This window comes from Mercenaria mercenaria, chromosome 8 (assembly GCF_021730395.1).
Source record: "Mercenaria mercenaria strain notata chromosome 8, MADL_Memer_1, whole genome shotgun sequence".
In the NCBI taxonomy this organism is placed as follows: Eukaryota; Metazoa; Mollusca; class Bivalvia; order Venerida; family Veneridae; genus Mercenaria; species Mercenaria mercenaria.
Window position 1 is genome coordinate 71,510,350 of NC_069368.1, and position 20,751 is coordinate 71,531,100.

Consider the following 20,751-nt stretch of genomic DNA (forward strand, 5'->3'; position numbering starts at 1 on the left):
CCATGAAAATTTCATCTGCAATGTATAGTGTGTTTTTGCGATGCATTTTTTTTTATTGAAACTTCTTTCACCTCAGCTCAGATTTTTTTGCCTAAGAAGCTTTCATTTATTTGTTGAAAAACTGAATTTTTAAGTTAACAACTGGCATTTTGATTAATTAGTTGAGCCCTTGTCTCGCCCGCATTGATAATTTCAGTTTAACTAACTTCAGTTCTAAATGAAATGTTCTGCTTACATATCAAATAAGAAATTGATTCTGAAAATAAGCTCATTTTAAACTGAACTAGAAATTTAGAAGTTAAACTTTAAAAAAAAAGATATAGCTTAAGACTTCTGATGTATTGAATCGACAGAGAAAATGATTATTTTTTAGCCCGTAATTGAATTTTTCTTCTTAACGTTAATTAAACGTAACTTAAATGCTTTGTTCAATTATAAAAGTTATAAATCCAAATGTTTTCAATTTGTAGTGTTTTAAACGGTAATCATATTTGTGTCAGTAAGTGATGAAGTTATTACATGATTATTACATTATGGCCCGTATAGCCTCTTTTCTTTTTAATAAGAATTAAATGAAAATAACTTAATGAAAAAGCCAGAACAAAAAAGTATTAATTCAGGCTATAACAGTTATCTGCTTGGTTAACAGAATGAACGCGCGGTAATATTATCGATGTTATTTCTACTCCGATACTCTTGTATGCCTATTCAACGCTAATATATTTAACTCCCCGTCGCTGTATACAAAGCATTCGGTTAGCTTTGATACAGGGGAAAAGATGTATTTGGATTTTTTTCTCATTATATGATACGGGGCTATATTACTGCAATTCCCAACATTGTGTGACGGAACTACCATTGATATGTTTATAATAATTTAAAGTGGAAAAAGAATACCTAACTGATTTATTTTGAATTAACGGCTACAATAGCTTGAATACAAATTAACCGCAAATAGCTCTGGATTAAAACGAATTAAAGTCGGTAAAAAATTAAGATTGTGTTAAAGGCTGAATTTCTCCGGGGCGACGCTGAATTACTTAAAATTTCGTGACATGTGCAAAAGGGATATCTTATTAATTCAAACGAAGAGCTAATTTATTGTGAATTCCATGCGGCGTTTGAAGTGATTTTGGATTAACTTTTAAAAGCATACGGAATTCCTGGCGGGTAACAATTTTATCTTAAATATTTGTTTTTGCTCTCTTATTAAGTAATATACACAATATGATGGAAGCCACTGGGTGCCTATATAAAATCTCCCACCCTTGTTATCAATGATAGATTGCTTTGAAATTTATTTTTGAATTACAAACTGCCTATCCCTGTTTACTCGTGGTTAAAAACGCTAATAATGCATTAAGAACGGAAGAAAAATGCGGAAGCAATGCAAAGGAATGAGAAAGTAAATACAACTTTAGTTTTTAGTTTTGATCAGTGCTTTTTTTCTTACGGGTAAGAATTTTCACTCTATTTCAAACTCGCCGATCTTGAACTACATTTTTTCTTTTGTGTTTCCGTTTGTAAAGATATTGTATTTTGTATAATTTGGCAATCAGTTGAAAATATTTCGCAATAAAAGTAGTAATGGTACATTTAAGCACCAGAAGAAATTCGAACACTTTAAAGTTTAATGGTTTCAAACTATTAATGCCTAAGTGTATAAAGATGAAAAACACGGAGCGGTTCGCTTTCATTACCCATTTTCGCATTTTAGAAGAAAGAAAGGTAAAGAAAATCCACCTGATTTATTATTTGAAAAGATACAAATAGGTTTTTCAAAATCATGAATGTATTTAAGTAGTTCCAGTAATAGACTGTTCGAATAAAATATAATAGTTTTTTTATATATATTTTAATTGCCATCCTTTCATCTGCAGGTAATTATTTTCGGTGCTGATCTGCTTCGCAGGACTATAAAATTATATTACCCAGAACACTTGCCAGAGTTAAATTGAGAAACAATAGACCTGGTATTTATACGACTTTTCTCATAATTCTGAAATTGAGTGTTTTCTTCTTCTTTTTTTTTCAAGTACCTATACCTGAGCAGCGCTTCCCTGTATTGCGGGGGATCCTCGTATTTTGGCTTAAGCAGATTGTTTTATAGTTATACATATTGTCAATTTTATGCCCATTGGGCAACTGATTTGGCATATCTAGATAATCTATCTCAAATAAACAGTGGCACCCTGACAGTTTTCCCAGGTTTTTTTCTCATTTTCAGCAATTTTCATTAGATCATTTTTTCTAGCAATTGCTACTCTGTTGTGCTGGCACGTTGATACCTGGGGTTTGAACTAATATATAGCCATTCCTTGCTGTAAAATTTAATACAGAATAAATATTATGGTGCTTGAAGATATTTTAATATATAAGAAAAGACTTTGAAATACATACATTTAATAATAAGTTGAAGAAAATCGAAATAAATAAGGTTTTCTTAAAATAGCTTTTTATTGTTTTTAAATGGCTGTCTGAAATATATAAAATGATGAAAAGTTGTCAAATAATGAATGAATGAATGAACGAACAACGAACGACCGAAGAATGAATGCATGTATGAATGAAAGAACGAATGAACGAAACAAAAAGAAATGAACGAACGAACAAACAAACGAAACAAAAAGAATAGATGACTTTATAAAGATCAAACTATTATAACGAAATTATTCATTCAATTAATCAATCTATCTATCATTCTATCAGTCTGTCATTCAGTCATTCAAATGATAATAATATAAATGATAATAAAAATAATAATTATCAAAATAAATAATGATGATTATGAATTAGAATTAAGATGATGATAATAACGACAGCTGTTAAATAAATAGTATGGTTATGAAAAAAAATAACAGTGTAGTCAAGCTCAAGTTTTGATATGCTGTAACATAATCAGCACACGCAACATTGTAAAACATTTGTGATTTATAAATGCAGCCATTTAATATTTTCTGCTTGTATTTTAATGGAACTCTTCATAATCCCTTGAAATGAAGAAAGTAAGTATAAAATGGTAATCGTTAGAACGTATATTTAAGTTACCGACGTTTTTATTTGAGAATATTTTAAAACAATTTGTAAATTTATTTTCCCCGTTTTTTTGTTTGTTTTTTTTTTGTACTGGAATACATTTCAAGAATAACAGGTAAACATAGGAAAAATTGGGCGATGCACCATTTTTCGGCCGATGCATCATTTTCGGAAGGAGAAATAATTTGCAGGCATTACAATTCTTTCGCTTTATTCATAACTTTCCATTTATAATCGAAACAGTGTATGATATAATTTCATAAAATATGTCTTAACAAATATTTTTTGAAAATTACGAGCTATTGTACGTTTTTTCCATGTCGAGGTTCAATTATCTTGAATCCTGATCTTCAGACACAAAGGAGCGTTGGCGAAACTAAAAACAGTAAATTAGCCCTTATCATGCTGGACACGAGTGATTCTGCCTTTGTGGCCAGTGTAGATCATGATCCGCCTGCACATCCGTGCAGTCTGATCATGATCTGCATTGTTCGCCATTCAGTCAGTATCGTTTTTGGTAAGCACTCCTATTAGTCGCTAATGGTACTGTCCAAATTGAAAGATGAACAAGTTCATTATAGAAATTTAGCAGAGTAAGGGTTAGTGTAACAGAATGATTACAGCAGCGCAAGGTTCAAGACCGGTTATATCAATTACGGTTATACACGAAATACATTATCCATAATTACAGAGCTAATATAACTAATTCCGACATGTACGAAAGACAATATTTTACAGCAGGCAAGATTAACAAGTCAAGCAGCAAATTTAAACACGCACGTGCGCGCGCGACGCGTACGGTTACTGAAAAAAAGGGCTAAACATACTGTCTCCAGTGCCAGTCATTGGTCAATTTCAAAATTGCGCCTGGAACCAGCCAATCAGATGCAGTGGTTTAGAAACTAATCGTAGGTCCTTGTACTAAGACTGTATCCTCGCATTTTGAACATTTGTTATCATTATGAAAACTATATACTTGTTTAAACTTGGATGAAGTGTCTTGTCTGTAAAATTGCGCGGATGAACACACCACAAAAATGCAAATCTATTCATTTCTGCTCTGTTATTAATACTTAATTGTGAATATAACTCATGCTTGTAATTTCCATTGTTATGACGTAATTTCTTCTTTGAATTATTAAATGTATGCGTTTGTCACGGTTATGATGATACAAGTCAGGATTCATTGACTCATAGTACATAATGTCACAAGTGTAATCAAATGCCTTCGAAGTTATTTTGTCTTCATTTTATCTGTACTTACAGATATATTCCCTTTACTTTATCCAGAAAAAAGTATTGCAAAGTGAAATGATCTGCAAGTTTTAATGGTTACGCTGAGTTATTCATTGGTTGTTGAAAGTAGGTCTTATTTGTTGGAAATGTAGGAACTATTTCTGAATTTTCAAAAGATGTAATACCCTAGGGTGAGATTTAGAAACATCGCAATGATTGCGTTATTGATATCGTTTAAATGTTTATAGACAGTTTAACGCAACGGAGACGGTGAATTGATCGATTCGCACTCGTCTAAAAGCTTAAAATATTCTTCCTTTTGTTTACAAAATGACATGCGCAATAAATCACTTTCATTGATTGTCTGCGATTAAATCTTCGATTTTATGGTTGTTGTCAATTCACCACAGTAAGTGGATGCTTCCGTAGACCTTTTTTTCCATTTATAGCAGCAAGTCACTTAATGAACCTCTAGTTTAAAAAAAAAATGATACAGTTGTTTCAGACTTAACGCACTTCAGCCTTGTCACTTTGGCCCAAACTAATGCTGAAAGTTTCAAGAAATCGGAATTTTCCAGAAAAGAAAAATCGTTTATATCGGTGATTGTAAAGGGTTTCTTCTTTAAATCCCTTCATATGTCTTAACATTTACTTAGTTTTAATATATCTTTTATATCCTAATTTTTTAGTCGACTAAAAAAACTGTTTTACTCAAGCCGCCAGTGAAGTAAATCTTATTTACTTTCAACTTTAGATTTTCGCACATGGTGGAGAGGGATTTGGAACTATCGACCGCCTAACCACGTTAATTTAAAGTAATATACAATGTTTTAATCTCCGTTTGGATCGAATTCAACACATAAGATTTCGGAAATTAAAAGTACAATGTTTGTAAACAGTTTTTATAGATAATAAAATCTAAACACAGTTGATAAAATTAAATAAATATCAAAATGTATACATGTATTCAGCACGTGTAGCGCTGAAGTGTCTAAAGACAAACTTAATCGCGTTCGGGTTTCTAACTCACTTTTTGAACAGTTCAGCCAGTAACAGCGATCTGAAAATAGTGTATGATCTCAGTTTATAGCAATACTTATCTGGTGAACAATAATGTAAAGTCCGTCCATGAAGAATTTTAGTCATCCCAAAACGGTTCTGTATCAGTTAAATCGTTTATGTTTCTCACGAAAAAAATTAACATTAGAATACCAAATTAGTATATTCATATGATACCGGTATTCTGACAATGAATAACCATAAAAATTGTATTTCCTCCGTTGAAATATTCCAGACTTTACCAAATTATTGCATTAGCAATATGAAGTCATGTCGTAATTTCATATATTGAATAGAATGTACAGATCTTACATTAATGCTTCTGACATGCTGGTAAAGTTTCCGAGTAAGACAGACTGTCATTTGAAATTAAAATTAAGTTTAGCCGATTGGATATCGTGACTGTCCCTGCAGCAAACACAGATCATTCTTTTTTTACAGTTAACTGACGTAAACATTGACCAGAATTTCATTTTAATTTTCATTTCTGCTTATCATTTTGTCTGGTTCATGGTGATCTATGCAAACGATGCCGCCAAAGTTGCTCCGACTTTTACAATAAATTGTGTCATTTCGGAGAGACATTGTCTGGCTAGTTGTCTGAGAAACAAATGTAAATATTTGGTTAATACAATACACGAGAGAATCTTGGGACAATGATTTAATTGCATGTCTACTCAGATAACGTTTGTGTTTTATTTCGGCCAGACCCGTATCGTTTGCATGGGTCAATACAAAGCTAAAGTAGATTCACTAACTTATAGCATCAAACAAGCATTTAAATGATTTTTTTATTCTATGTTTTAGATTGCTTATTGGGTTGACAGGTTCTTCATCAGCTGACTCAGTGTTTATCTTGACAAAAAGAGTCAGTTGGTATACACTTGCTTTAATCAACCAGGTTTTGAATTCACCATTACAATTTGGCAAACGCGTGCTTTATGACAGACTGTTGGTGCAAACATGTGCAGTGCTGCTCCTGCCAATTCATAAGTTACCAATTTCTTGGTGCTTCAATTCTCCAGGTACTGCTAATCAACAGTTTTCACTTACTAGGCATGACGAAGATTTGTTGCCCTGTCCTCCGAAGACCCTACGTGCGATGCGTTATCTAACAGTACTAAACATTACGTTGCATACTTCATCATTAGCTATTCTACAATGTAAAACATGTACCGATGAGTTACAAACTGGTTAAAAAAGCAAAATTGACGATGAGATTTTACAGATGTAAAAGTACGATGAAAACAAGTTCCCGTATCTTATGTTCCATATGTAGTCGTCACCCTAAAGTCATTGCACCGAATTAACGACCTAAAAGTTGAGTGACTAGCATATTAACAAATTGTAAAGTTTGTAGTATAGGCCGAAGCAGTGATGTACATTTGCATTATGCAAAACAAGAACACATTTTTGCAAGAGGTTAACATTCCAGTTGCATGTTTAATTTTCGAATTAGTTTGTAGATGAATACAATTAATACGTTGCCTTAAGCGTGAGGTTTGGAAAACCATTTGCATTCTTCACATACTTTAATAGATGGAAGCTCTTGCCCAATATTTTGTTGTTCCAAGGAAAGATACAGAGCGCTTTGCTAAAACGATATAGCTCATTTTTGTTATAATACGAAAAAGCGGGTATAGTTACGAACAAAAAGACAGCATTCAGTCTGGACTTTGACATTAATTCCAAGATACTGCGAATCAACTCGCCTACAATAAATGTAAGAACGTATAAGTGACAGAAACTCGATACACTGCACAATATCACAAACCGCAATATGTGGTCTGTTTAATTTTCTACAATGTGACATATCCGTTTTGGATGATTGACTAGAGAGTTGATATTGTGGAATCTTTTCAAGAATATCAAAATTACTTTAATTTCAAGAAAGATGTTCATGTTAGAATTTGAGACAGGCTGGGGAAATCTTCGCAGATTACTTTGCGAAGGTTATATTAAGATCATAGACGTACGTCACAAAATAATTTCAATTAGAATTGAACACCCTGAGATCAGATTTGTATCATTATTTAGACATATTTTTCAGCAAATCATTAAACAAGACCTAATAAAGTTTTTGTAATGTAGTTCTGTTGATTAACCGGAAGGGACCGCTTAACGTCATTGATCCGGAAAACTTAGAATAATGCCTGGTAACCGTTATAAGGGTAGCATAAGTTTTACCAGGAATCAATTATGTTATGCGTGTTAAATGTTTCAGAGTCAGAAATGTCAGGACTTTATATAAAATCTGGCGAATTGTGTGAAAAATTAAGCATATGGACCTTTATATTTTATTTAGCCGTAAGTTTCATTGAAATCTAATTTTTTTAAACTTTTTCTTAACGCGAAATTATTATCAAACGGCAGCTTCCCCATAGAAGACCATTGTACAAATTAACCAAATGACCAATATTCCACAACAAGAAAAAAGCAGAAAAAAAACAAGCACACGACCATACGAAATTCCTTTGGATAAAAAGTATGCTAGCGTAGGGAAGACCGGCCGGCTGTTCTTAGGAGGCCGTCCTTGTCTGAACGTATTACCACAAGTTATTGTTAACTGACGAAAATAGACGGAGGGTTGTTACATAATTAAAACAAACATTTTCGTAGGTATAAAAATGCACCATACAGTTGCGAGGCACACATATCAAGAGAAAGCGGTTATGACAACCTACAATTTATATCAGCTATTAGAATTGGCCCTTTCCTAAGAGTAATAACACTGACTGAAAACATATGCAGTCAGTCTTTAAGTGACCTCCAACTTGGTAGAATAAAGGTGCCAGCAATGCATAGTAGATGGACATTTATTTTGTTTACAGGGACGCATTTACATTGAGAATTATTGCTTGCGGGTGAGCTACATTTCGATCATGTCGGCTGAAGGTGCTTCCTTGTCATTCATTATTCATAACAGAGCCAAATATTCCTTCTGTTTAACTGTATTACCGTCAGATTCTCTGAGATTAACCCTTAGCCTGCTAGCGGCAAGTGATTTTGCCTTTGCGACCAGTGCAGACCAAGATCAGCCTGCACATCCGTGCAGTCTGATCATGGTCTGCACTGTTCGCTATTCAGTCAGTAAATTTTCAGTGAAAACCCCTTTGAGTAATAAGTGGTACTGTCCAAATTGAAAGATGGACCAGTCCATTATAGAAATATAGCAGGTTAAGGGTTAAGTAAGAATATACAACTTTATCATTAATTGGTAAATTTTGGTATAATGCTTGATTTTTACTATTGGTATTACAAAGAAATCTGCTGTGCTGGGCACGACTTATTCTTCCTTTGTGACCAGTGTAGATCATGATCAGCCTGCACATCCGTGCAGTCGGATCAAGATCTGCACTGTTCACCAATCAGTCAGTAGCTTTTTTGTAAACACCCCTTTTAACAGTTAATGGTACTGTCCAAATTGAAAGATGGACAAGTTCATTATAGAAATACAGCAGGTTAAGGGTTTAGGCGCTCCTTTCCTTATTGCATGGCATTCGCATCTAGCACATTCTTGCTAGGTGTGCCATTTTATTACATATTTATTCCTAGGTAAATGTATATAGCAAGGAAAATGGTACCGCTTTATTTCTTGTTTGCATGTCACAGGTCAGCTTATAATGTTCCATTGCCATTCATTATTCATACGTGTATACCTTCTTTGTCATTATTCCATAGATCAGTTTTTAGATTAGACGGAAGTATCATTTATATCTAACCGTTGACGATTGGTTGTGGTTGGTACGCCATAATGGCATGATATGCTTGTTCTGAACAAAAATACTTTTTTATTATTATTGATTTATTTTATTATTGTTTCTTCTGTTCAAAGGGAGTGGCACTCACACCGAGAAGAGGATTATCTTTGAATATTGTTTTGTTGTTTTAGGAGCTTTTAAAATCAGAAGTTCAAACAGTTCAATTTACAGTTTTCTCTTTAACATGGTAGCTCACAGAACTGACAAACGGGCTGGGTTTTTGGCATTATTTGTAAAACCTTTTACTAAACCAGAACAAATATTGTAGCAGAACAGTTTCCGATACTCTTAAAAGTAGTACAACCCATGTCCGGAGAGACAAATGTCAACGAAGAAAAATAATTATACCTGGAAATATTTTATGAAAAGCACCAATGGCTCCGTGTTAATTAGAGTTTATTAGATTCTCCAACCTTCGTAAACTTTATGACATTAGAATACGAAACAATGGGTATTCAAAATGTAATGTTTTACGACTTGCTCATGTTGACAATGATAACTTCTCTTTTTCATATACCGTTTCGGTTTGATTTAACCAACTAAGCCGCTGATGTTATTCCATATCTTACAATTAATATAGACATTGTCTCAATACTATAGAAATGGTTAATACAATCACTGAGAAAAGTTAATTGCATGTCTACTCAGATAAAACTTCGTGTTTTATTTCGGACAGGCACGGGTCGATACATAGACATGAATTCGGCTAGTGTTGATTTAATTAGCCATCAGCCTCCTGTCTAATGTTTTCAACCAAATGAAGACGTGTAATATACGCTTTATACGCGACATAACGTAATGTCCTTAATCAGCCATCACAGCGCGATTAATGAAAGACTTGTATATATTCTTATATTCTGTAAATTACGTTAGGTCTATAAACCATAGTATTCTGCATCAAAATTTAAAAGTAATACATTATTGGGCTGAACATTATAAAAGTACACAATGACATAATTACAATGGAAAGAGATTTGATTTTCAAGCACTTGATGTCTCATTTATATTAAGAATGTGCGTCCGGGTTAAGCGTCTTTTCCAACAATTTCTTGTTCAGTCAGATAATGTGCATAACAAAAGCTTCCTTCGTAAAAGGACGCATTTGTACATGTACCGTCTTTATTTATTAAGTAAAACTGATAATTTATGTCATTTATATATTTTTATCTTAATTACAACAACTGAACAATGCTGTTATCGCAATAATAACGTTCTTTCACAAAAGCAATATAAAGTAAGATTATTTTGCAACTGAGATTATAAAAGACCACCAGTTATAACACACGATGTAGTGAGTGGTAGGTTTTAACAGTCCGTTAAATATGTTAGGTAACCTTAGCTTTTCGAACCATATCTTAGTCCGATTTGGAGAAACCAGAAGAACCCGTCTTTAGAAGGGAACGTGTAGCGAGGACTGGAGCTTCTTCGGATCCGCTATGTGTACATTTAAGATGAATGGCCGCCAGGTTAACCATTGCGGTCTGCTATCCTTTCCATTTCATATAGAGCCCAAACAAAATCAGTTTTGTATGATACAAAGCCGGAAGAAAATTTATCAAAAGGCAAAATATGTTAAGCACAAAAAGATATATAAGTGAAGTGCGTAAATGACAAGTACAATATCAAATAGCAAGAATTGGTTTGATGTGGCTTATCAGTTTTGGGATGATTGACTAGAAAGCTGATGTTTTGGAGCTTTTTAGGAATATCTGAAGTATGTTAATTGCAAGAAAGATGCTCAATGTAGAATTTGAGTAAACATGGAAATTTTTTTGCAAATTACTTTTCAGAGGTTATTCTAAGATCATGCACATTCGTCTCGAGAACTACAAGAATTTCTGGCGTTTTTCTGTACACTTGTATCGCAAAAATGCATTTGAATGTTGCAGAAAGTATTTATCCTATGTTAAGTGACCAGATATCTGCACTTAAATCAGTTGCACCTCGCCCCCTTGACCTGTAAGGAATGAAGAATTATCTCTTGGACGGAAGTAAAGCTAACTCGAAGGAAGTCGGCGGTCTACCGTGCCAGTAAACATGTCCGTAGGTTCCTTCTAATCAAAAATTGGAATCACATAAGTCAAAGTATTTTACTCGATCGCGGGATGAGACCCTTTTTTCTTTCAGCCATATCGGTTACCGGGTTATAAGGTATTAGAATTGGCTATTCCTTACAGAATTGATAAAGTTTCAAAGTGGCACCTTTCGTAGTAAATCATCTGAGCCGTGCCATGAGAAAACCAACATAGTGGGTTTGCGACCGGATGCGCAGGCTGGTCTGGATCCATGCTGGTCGCAAACCCACTATGTTGGTTTTCTCATGGTGCGGCTCATCTAACAGCAATTGCATAATCGACATTTGTTTTGTTAATTATTTAAAGACCGTAATAACGTCTCATTTAAACAATTGAAAAAATACCCAGGATAATTTTCCTGATGTACCATGCATAATGAAATATGCAGAATACGTAACGGTGTTAAGGTGATGAAATGTCTGTACTATGCGAAGCGTGACTAACGCTGATGGAGCTCGTATTTCAGACAACACTAGAGAAGAATATATGGAATATCGTTTTATTACCCCCCATAAAAGTTAAACAATTTGACAATTGTTTCCAATAATAAAATGTTCATGTTATTTTTACGTTACAAAACGTTAAGGCAGGTGCCGACGACAATATTTAAAACGTTAAGGTGATACGAAGTGCCGAACGATAAATCGCAGCCTGTCCAGTGTAATCGGTGTCTCTCTCTCTATGATGTTCGATTTTGTCGCTTTATAGACTTGCTGTAAACAGCTTGAAAGAATGAAATAATTGCCATGTATGTGTGGCATTTTTAAGAATTTAGAGCATACACGATACTATATAGTTTGTGGGTGTGCTACGTTTGTCTTTAATTGTGTGGAACATGCTGGCTGAAGGTGACTTGTAAGTCATTATTCATAACGGTGCCAAGCGTTCCAAGTAATCCTTCTCTTTTACTATCTTACCTTTAGTGAGATTCTTAGGTTAGATAACAATATATCACATATTATTTGATGCGGTATTATTTATTGGTAATTGCGGTAAAAATAATTGGATTCATACTGTTGATATTGAAAATAAATCTTTTATGATTAATGACATGAGTTCATAAATATCTGTTTCATTGAAGGGAATGAAAATGAAAAACGTACGCTTTTTTCCGTTCTTAACTTTTTAGTTCATTGGGTACACATTATCAGTATCATTCTTAGCTTAGAGACGTGCTATTTTATTCTATAGTTATTCTAGGGCTAGATTTTTACTTACTTGCGTGGACCCAGTCAGCTTCTGGTGTCCAGATGTCATTAGTTTATTTATCACAGTATATTCAATACGCTACTGTACTCACCTTTGGTAGTGCAATATCAGTTATAGCCAACCGTTGAGAAACCTGTGTATACATTCCAAATCCATTTTTTTTCAATTGAAAATCGCCCTACATTTTATGCAGTACCGGGACAAGTCCGGATAAAAAAGTCAAAATCACAGACGATATGAATAATTCAATGTTTAGAAGAGCATCGGCGGGGTCTGGACAGACACGATTGCTGCTGAGTTTGTACCTCGTTGATCAAAATTCACGGATTTCTGTAATAGAATTAGGACACTCAATTTTTTAATTAACGTTAGTTATCAATAAAACGTTTCACAACAATTTTTGCATGATCTGCACATATAACGGTTGACAGATGTAAGATGCGAACAAACAGTGAGCAAGTATTTGTCTGTACAAAATATCTACAACCAGTAGCATTAACTGTTAAACTGGAGTACTAGAGAATTGTGTCATTTCTCGTAACATCGTCTGTCTATTCTGTCTTGGAAATGAATATTAACCCTTAGCCTGCTAAATTTCTAAAATGGACTGGTCCATCATTCAATTTGGGCAATACCATTTATTATTCAAAGGGGTGTTCACTGAAAATTTACTGACTGAATAGCGAACAGTGCAGACCATGATCAGACTGCACGGATCTTGGTCTGCACTGGTCGCAAAGGCAGATACAATTGCCGCCAGCAGGCTAACGGTGAATGTAACGACTGTCAATGATTTATTTGGGTATCTTCTGTGATTAGGTTTTATGTTCTATTGCATACAGCTTCGATTGTGTCTCATTAATTTTCATGGATTTATATATCGATGTTTGGCAATTAATGCTATTAGTCATACTTTTATGAAAATGACACTCATCTACGTACAATCAATATCTTTATAGATCAAAGATTACTCGTAACACCTACATTGTAACACGCACAGACGCACGCACACAAGCACGCACGGACTTGTTTTCTACTCTTTTTGCAATTAAAGACCGTTCAACTGATTTGCAACCAAAATGCACCTGGTTTTAATGGTGATCAATGTTAAACACATGATTAGGTAACGCCAGGACCTTATTAGCTAATTAATAAGATACCCGCCAGTCCCATTTGGGTAAAAGCTTTAGAAAAAAACTATAGAACGGGAGCATAGCATGACCGCAACCAACAGTAAACATACTTAGTGTAATTACGTATAACTTAAGTATCACAAATGTGCTGCAAATTGGCCTTGTCAAAATAATGCTTCACACTTCTTAGTGCAGCAGTTCCCCAGACATTGTGTTCTGCTGATTATTATCAATGTCCACTAATAAGATATAACGAAGATTTGTCACAGGGCCTCACCGTAAAAATTCTGGTATCTCTCTTATCTCAATTAACGATTTGAGAGAAATAGCTAAATCTTACCAAATGATCAATTATAAAATTGCGAAATGTCCTAGCATCCTACATATTAAATCATTTAAAGTTAACTCTGATATAATATTCGTCCCAACTTTTAATGTTTTTTTTTTTTGGCATATAAATGAATCAAGTTAATACTTTGATGGAAAATCATAAGCTTAAATCTAAAATCTGATGAAAATATTGTGCTTTCTTAAAATCGAAGAGAGCAGAATTGTACACCAGTCTCGACGTTTCCATGCTTTGACGTTTTGGAAAGGGTGAGTGTTGATAATGTGTATAAGCTAAATTATGTAATTGATATACAGTACAACCTCTTCAGAGCGGCCCTCTCATAAGCAAAAACCTCTTTATAACAACATCCTCAAAATTTCCCTAAGCTGAAATATACTATCAAATTTACCTCTTCAGAACAACAACCTCTACATAACAGTCAACATTTGTATCTCCCGAAGGGTGTTGCTCTACAGAGGTTGCACTGTAATTTAAAAATAAATATGCTTAAACTAAGTGAAATGACAAGCAATGACACAAAGTTTGAACCATTTCAGCAATCAAGTACATTTATTATTAGCCTGCTTTCACAAAAAAAGTTTTCTTTAATATTTTTCAGACATCAGTGATAAAAAACAAAACTATGACGAAAAGAGAAATTCCAGCATTTTATGTCCCAACGAGAGCAAGTGTGTACTCGTATATCATTTTGCACGAGAGTACAGTCACGTGTTGTTCTTTCTTTAGTCGTAGCATTTGAGCCAAAAAATTGCTAAACTAATTTTCTATACATTGAGGGGCGTTGTAAACGTTGCAGGTACTTTAACCAAAATCGCAAATTCAAAAAGTATGTTTACGTTTTACCAATTAATATTAATCGCAGCTTAATTGTACTGAAATTCCGAATGCGTTTGATAATTGGTTAAATATACAGACTGTTTTGTCGATATATATAGCTTTTTAAATCCACCATAGCAATACCTCTATCATAAAAAAGCAGTGATCTGCTATACTGAAACACAAACATTTCAAAAGAAGGCAAATTCCCAAATGGATGTTAAATCTTCAAGTTAGTCCGTAAGTGAACAAAATTAATACTTTTGCTTAAACAGGAATAAATAGTTAATGATGTCTGGAACATTTGTTAGCTTCAAGATCTTGTACAAAACGCTTTTAAAAGAGCTCTGTGTTCGAAGATACCAAGCATAACAATTTCGCAATAATAGACATTTAGCAGAAACTGTGATTTGTATAGTCTATGTTCAGGGGTAGTTAATATCTCATATCTCAACTCTGTAGGACGTTGAGAAAGAGATATATAATAAAGAAACAACCAGTCTGGAATTTGACATTTACCCTTGTCTGGAATATCTTTTAACACAACTTCTTTTCATTAAACGGAAGCACATACGAATGACAGAAACCCATGTTGATATCACTGCAGGAGGGGTTCTGTTTATTTTACAAGTTTACTATATTAAGTATCGACGATTGACTAGACATTTTATGCTTGGGCGTTCCTGGGAAAATAATATGACACCAGATTAATTAATCTTCGGACAATTAATAGAGCTTTATAATAAAGTATCACGATAGCTCAACTTTCTATAATACTCTGTGTCATTCCATGTGAACATTTTTTTTATATATATATATATTTTTTTTTTTTGCTACTAAGTACAATTTTAGCTAAAATTGTTAACGACAGATTTTCCACAGTAACATTAAAAATCGTAAAAGTGTGTGTTAAAAGCCTTTCCTGATCAAACTTTGCCTGACATATTAATACCATATAGCTATGGCGTTTAAATCGGCTCATATATATACTAGCAGTCACACTACTTGTTAAAAATCTATGATATCAGATGAATGTTTTTACAAACATCCAACTAAAAGATTTTTCTAAAAATAAGTGATAATGTTGATATTCGTAGATTGTTTTTATTACCAAACGTTCAAACATTATCTCTTACACCAAGATGTGATCCCGAGATGATAATGCTATCAAAATCATTCAGCAAAACGTCTACATGTCTATAGCTCTTCGGAATTGCTAGGATAAATGTACTACCTTGAAAATTTCTCCTCCTGACACTTGCATAGTTTTAAAAAAGCAATGTTCTTTCTTGAATACATTATTGGAAATCAAGTGAAGTAAGCGTAAGTTACTAGATGGGCCTATACCTCGGAAATTTATCCAAAATTACTTTTGTATTAAATTGTATATAACATGAAATATTACATGCATGCCTGATGCAATGCGTAACAGATGTATACAATACTTTGGTTTACAGCGGCATGTTTGCCTTGTTTAGCGACCTAGCTATGCATTTAGCTATTGTGTGTAAATACGCTTGTTGGTTTACTTGACTGAACTAAATTTTTATTGTTATTTTCTAAATGTCTTATTGTGCACAATAGGCACACAATTAGAATTATATATTTCATCATGTTTTGAGTGGTTAGTGGGTGTGTCTCCTCACATGTGGGGAGATATATTGATTTTGTCTTGAATTTTGTCTTGTCCGTCCGTCAGTCTGTCAGTCCATCTGCCACACAAAAAATTCCGGACTACTCCACTGAAACTACTGATGGGATTTCAACCAAACTTTATAGGAATGTCTAGTACCATGGCCAGTTTTGCAATTTGTTAGCAATTCGGGTTGAAATGGATTTTGAAGAAGTTATTATTACTTAAAGGTCTGGTTTTTCCTAATCTATTTTAGAATAGTTTAGATTGCATCATTAAATTGAGATAATATAATTACAAAAACGTATTAGAATTATTGTTGGTTAACCATATCTAGTGAATTGTGAATCAAATTATAAATACAAACATAAGAATAGAAAGAAAAGAAACTGTAGGAAAATCTATAAGATGAAGGAATCTTTCACTCCGTGTAAGTAATATAATATATCTCTTTTATAAAACTGGCTAATTTTGTATAATGGTCGGCGTTTCCCTGTTAAATGAAAAAATAAAAAAAAACCAAGAAAAAAGACTGGGTTGTCAATGTCAGTGTAACATCATACTTAATATTTTAGTCTCTGCGGAGCCGTCACGGGGGACATATTGCTTTAAAAACTGCTTTGTTTGACTTTGCTGATTGGTAGTGGTGGGTTGCATATAATTTCTTACATAAAGCTTATTCATGTTCCTTTCTATTTTCCAGAATAATAATGGTTTGATATTGGTCCTCATATCAATTCACCTTTCTGTTTAAATGAAGCGGTAAGGGGAGGCATGTGCTTTCACACACAAAAAAAAAACAGTCTGAAGTTTTATTCAGTTGAAGACAGTTTTTACGATGACTTTGAGGCTATATATCAATGTTTCCTTGTAACTCTCTTATTTACGTGGCTCATGTCGGCTTACGGTGTTCCATTTGTCATTCATTATTCATGACAGTGCCAAGTAATCTATCTCATTTACTGACTTACCATCGCTTTCTCGTGGATTTGGTGTGATGCAAAATTATTTAGAGGTAACCTTGATAAAATGTATGATAAAATTCTGCATTTTTGTGGCTACCTGCTCTGTCTGTTTCTGTGGAGGAAAGAAAAATTTAAATCGTAGGGGGAAAAGTGCCCGACCCAATATGCTGCTCATGTTTCTTCCAGAGTTTCAATTTGTATTGAACGGAACATTCTCATCACTAACACTTTCCAATCTCAGTTTGTGATCATCTGTAAAGAGACACAGACGAGCCAGAATATTTTTTGAGATTGGTCACGTGACGATTTTGTAAAATAAATGTTATTTTTTTCACACGTTTGGTAGCTGGTTTCTTTTCCCGAGATATTTCTAAGTAGCTGTCTAGCACTTTGATAAAATTTGTGTGTGAACGGCCTTCCGTATGATCAAAAGGTATGTACAGAGTCTCAGACTGATACAAAATATGAGAAGTAAAGTAAATTCTTCAGCATGTATGTCGGAAGTGTCTAGGCAACAATAATCGGATGAAGTTCAGTTATGTCAGTCCCATTTGCTATGACCAATATACGATGTAATCTGTCACATTTATGAAGTGTAACTGTGCAATACTCGAATAAAGCCACGTATTTTCTTCCGCGGTAACTCATTAAGCATAAACAGGCATAACGATTCTGCGGGATCTTGTAATATATTTGCGCATATGATTATGGTGACTAATTTTATGCCCTTTTGTCACAAAATAGCAAATATGATGTTCACAAATTCAAATAAACACTGCACATTAACTTATGAGCCAAATGATCCATTTGTTACCCTGTCCGTTTCAAAAAAATAATCTTTAAAATCATTGAGCAAATAACAAATTTATTGCGCTGTGCATTTCATGAATTGCACAGGCTTACCAAGCTTGCGTAACATCTTGCGAAAGACAAAATATAGTTCCAGAACATACTGCTAGTATTTAATTGAGTCGGGTACCTCTGAAAGCATTGGAATGTCTCTTATCAAAGAGTTTACCACATCGATGAAATTGAATTATGACAGCTTTATTTTAAATGACCCGAATAAGATATGTGCAGTACGTTAATTCTTCCGAGAGACTTCAAGGATGAATCCTAACTACATTCCGGGCACTTGTCGGCGAACACATGTAACCTGTTTATAACAACGCTTCTACGACTTTGTGTTTGAAAATACGGACTTCTCTTCAATTTTAGAGAAATATATTGGGCTTAAATACGTGTATAATGTCAATCAAAGTTTTACTAGGCATCGATTGAATGTCCATTTCATCATTTCATCTATTGTAACAAAATCTCTGTTCTTTTGGGGAAAAAAACTAAAAACAAACTGAAACTGGTAGACTATACTACCAGTACATCAATCATTAGCCGACTCTTAGGCCTTTTAGACCTTTGATTTTGTTTATTTGGTCTTGTGGTACACCGTGCATTAAAACTTTACATGGATTGTCCGAAGGGTTAAAGATTGGAATTTAATTCAGACGTCAACCAGACACGAACTATTTTTTGGTTACAAGAACAACCATATACTTCAAAAAAAGTTGCTTTAATAGTAATATTTAAAGTTTTATTGATTTGTTCTGTATATTGTTTTGTTGTAAGTACGTGTAAATATATAATGATGGTTCTACTAATCTGTTTCATATTATCTTGTTGATTTGTGTGTTTGTTGCAATCTGGTATATCGTTCAGTGTCATTTCGACTTTTCCAGTGAATCGTGTCATTTATCGTAGACATTGCTTCGTTGTTATGACTTGGAAATGAATGTAAATGTTTGGTTAATACAACACTCGAGGGAAAATTACGACAGTCAATGGTCTATTTGCATGTCTCCTGAGACAAGACTTTATGCATGTCTACCAAGAAATACGTTTTACCAACAGCTTTTGTAATGGATTGATGTAGAAGTGTAACTCGATTTTTATAAACAGCATTACAAACACTAGCCTGCTATTAAAGAAACACATTCAGACAGCTAAAACCCCGTAAGGCAGTATAAAAATGATGTTTATTCAACTTTCCGAATGAAATAAAAATCGAAATAAAATCATTTGTCGATAGAAATTTATTTTCCCTACAAGGAATCTTACAGTAAACGAAATCTAACCTGCAAAATGCTCAACATTTCTTTTAATGTTAAAAATGAACCGTTTTACTTTCAATAGTGAAGAAGGGATTTGCCATATGACATTCTGTACAATAAGAAGGTTTCTTTTAAGTCAAAGTATCAAACTAGAAACAGTGCGCATGGAAAAATAGCCACACGTAATTAATTGGTTATACTAGGGCTTCCATCGCTGATTGGAAAATTACCTTATTAGTCTCTTTCTATTAAAAGAAGAGTTCAGTATGGACCCAGTCGATCTAAATGGTTCTAATATTAATGAACATACTTGTGTTATGGCGTAATTTATGACAGAAATGTGATGCAACCATGTGCTTCATTGTTCTTGACAAACTTGGGTTATAAATATCTTAGTGCAACAATTCCCTTGGCATTTTTAGTTTTCTAATGAATATCGTCAATGTTAACTAATTAGGTATGACGAAGCTTTCCTGCAATATGTCCTAGGTACATTACTCATCCGGCGTGTGGGTTAAAAATTGTGAAAGATTTACATGTAATGAAATTAGATGAGACACGTGTAACAGTCATAAGCTGAATACTTGCATGCATGTTCATACTGATAATTTATACACAGTCACCTGTCCAACATATTAATGTTCTTCATCAAATTATTTTAAAATCTTTGTCATTTGTTACTAGGATGGAAATAATTATATTAATATTCAATGATTTAGGTAAAAGCAGTTTACTTATTATCGAACAGAGCAATAATTTACCACGGACATCTGCAGTCCATACTTAAAACACAGGATAGAGTTGTTTTAATCAAGGTTCTTATCAGCATAAAAATGGTGATTAAATTAGTTTATTAAACAATGTTTTGAAGCAATGATAGAAATTTCAGGAACGGTTTATCAAGTGCATTTGGTTGATAATTACATTAATTGCAACACTTCGCTCAATAAAAACAAATAACTTTGAGATTTACCAGAAGGCAGAAATGAAAAAACTACGATGAAATGAGAAATTCCGGCATTTCATATCCCGAAGCGAGTATAACTCTGTGTAAAACAACGTGTGTGTACTCGTCTTTATTTTTACATGATGTAATTTCTTAGTCGCTTAAATTGTTGTTAACGCTGCAAAGTGGAACATTGTGCTCACTGCCAGTATTTTACATGACTGAAAAAATATTTTGAAAAAGACTCTTAACCAGAACATACATAGTATTTAAATAAAACATTTATTTTCAAAATAGTAAAGGTAGAGTAAGGCAATTAAATAAAGACACCGAATAATTGTTATGACATCTTTTATAGCTCGTTGTATGCAAAATCCAATCACGTGTATATTGTAAATAATTACGTTTAAAAAATCAGTTGG

At 33.6% G+C, this 20,751-nt stretch overlaps 1 protein-coding gene across 10 annotated transcripts in view; it reads left to right on the forward strand.

The window, feature by feature from the left end:
• LOC123566115 (immunoglobulin superfamily DCC subclass member 3-like) overlaps positions 1 to 20,751 on the forward strand; it is a 171,653-nt gene that overhangs the window by 83,725 nt on the left and 67,177 nt on the right. For 2 of the 10 annotated variants that reach the window (XM_045359979.2, XM_053550158.1), the window contains exon 1: positions 698 to 1,170. The exons of 2 other annotated variants lie outside the window; for them this stretch is intronic. The gene's annotated coding sequence lies outside the window, so the exon portion shown is untranslated. Of the gene's footprint in view, positions 1 to 697; positions 1,171 to 20,751 lie in introns of those variants that run through there. 6 more of the 10 variants (XM_045359984.2, XM_045359985.2, XM_045359987.2 and 3 more) reach the window with 5 other exon arrangements.